The sequence below is a fragment of the Pundamilia nyererei genome, unplaced genomic scaffold (genome assembly GCF_000239375.1).
Source record: "Pundamilia nyererei isolate P.nyererei 1_Seehausen unplaced genomic scaffold, PunNye1.0 scaffold00045, whole genome shotgun sequence".
NCBI classification, from domain to species: domain Eukaryota; kingdom Metazoa; phylum Chordata; class Actinopteri; order Cichliformes; family Cichlidae; genus Pundamilia; species Pundamilia nyererei.
The window spans coordinates 2,864,260-2,865,883 of record NW_005187446.1 but is presented as its reverse complement, the minus strand read 5'-3'; the positions used below and the strand labels follow the sequence as shown (position 1 = coordinate 2,865,883).

The window sequence follows — 1,624 nt, the reverse complement described above, 5'->3', positions numbered from 1 at the left end:
GAGAGGCCTTATTTGTAAGCGGTTTTCGTGCTCTATGCGTGCCTTCTGCTAAACCTCTCAAGTCCTTTGTTATATTTATTTATCAACGTGCGTTCTTACGCTCTCGGTATGAGTAATTTTTGCGCACATCTCGTGCATAGAACATACTGTGCACATCTCGGGCCGACGTGCGTGCCTGCGTGTGTTTACACCCGCTCGCTATAGTAGAGCAGCCCAGCCCAGACGCCACACTCACGGGCGACACATGAGTGGGCAGGACCGTGAGTGCCGGGGCCGCCGTCCAGTCAGCGGAGATCACTGCGATCACTGGCTGAAAGGTTCAGCCAATGGCGCGCGCCGCCGTCGACACGGCAGCCAATGGAGTGCCCGCAGAGCGTGGGCACGTGGATTTGCGCACATGTTGACGCTTGTAAACTGCCGAGAGAAAGAGGCAGCACAGGCACAGACCGATGAACGGCAGGCCGGGTGGTGTGTGTGTGTATATGTGTGTGTGACAGAGAGGTGATGCTCGGCGTCCCGATGCTGCTCCAGCCTCGGAGTGTGGACTGACGGACCAAAAGTAGAAGACAGAGCCATCCTCCACTATTATTAGAATCAGCTGTTATTTTTAAAAGCGCTTTACTGAAGGTAAGAATTTTCAAAAGCATTTTTATCTTTTTTGTTTGCCGAAGTTGGCAGCTTAGCCTGAAGGAATTTCCTGTCCTGTGCGTACCATCCCGGTATAATTTTAATATATCCTAAAGCTGTGTTGCCTAACGATAAATTGCTTTTAAACGTTATAATGATTGCTCAGATTTTCCTTCATGTTTAAGACAAGTAACTGCTTTGGATTTATGTTAGTGTCTGATAGACTGAACGGCTTTAGATGGCCTGAATGTACAGTTCTATTAGTTTCTCTTGCTGGCGTGGTGGTGGTGGTGGGCACAGACACAGGCCGGCAGAAAACACCTGAGTCGCAGCCTCATGGTCTACCTGTGCAGGCTGTGGCAACACATCCACCAATCCAATCCTACCGCATCTCCATCCAGCTGGGGCTATAAACTAAGTAAGGGGTTGTACATAAACAGAAATAGCATCAGATTGCCTCACGGTATTTCAAGCTGTTGACTCTTTCACGTTAACAACGTGCCATTTGGTTTGACAGCCACCAGACATAAAATGTAAATGGCAAAGCACGCTGTCTGAGCGTTTCTTTCTCCTTTTGCGTTTGTGTCAGTCTCCTTCATTTGTGAGTGACTTTTGACTTTATTTTTCTGACGCTGATAAAGAGTTCTGTTGGTGTATTTCATTGCTGAGCATTTCCCAGTTTCCCCTGAAATCTCCCCCTCAGTATTGGTGGGATCAGAGATTACACAAGCTGAGAAAGAAAGGGGGAGAAAAACAAACAGATGAGAGAAAGGCACATGGCCAGAAATGCAGAATGTGAAAATGTGAGTAAAAGGAGGAGGAAGAGGGCTTGGTTTGGAGAGGAAAGGAAGAGGGGGCACCGGGCTTGTGTGCATAACGAACAGGATGAGCTGAAGGCAGAGCGGAGAGGGATGAGAAGCATACAGAAATACAGCCGAGAGGAAAGAGAGTGGTTTGCGTGTGTGTGTGTGTGTGTGTGTGTGTGTGTGTGTGTGTG

At 48.4% G+C, this 1,624-nt stretch overlaps 1 protein-coding gene across 1 annotated transcript in view; it reads left to right on the top strand.

Annotated features, from left to right (window-relative positions):
• The first annotated feature begins 388 nt into the window (after positions 1–388).
• LOC102214601 (circadian-associated transcriptional repressor-like) overlaps positions 389–1,624 on the top strand; it is a 5,973-nt gene continuing 4,737 nt past the window's right edge. Inside the window, exon 1 of the mRNA XM_005732069.1 lies at positions 389–627. The gene's annotated coding sequence lies outside the window, so the exon portion shown is untranslated. The remainder of the gene's footprint in view (positions 628–1,624) is intronic.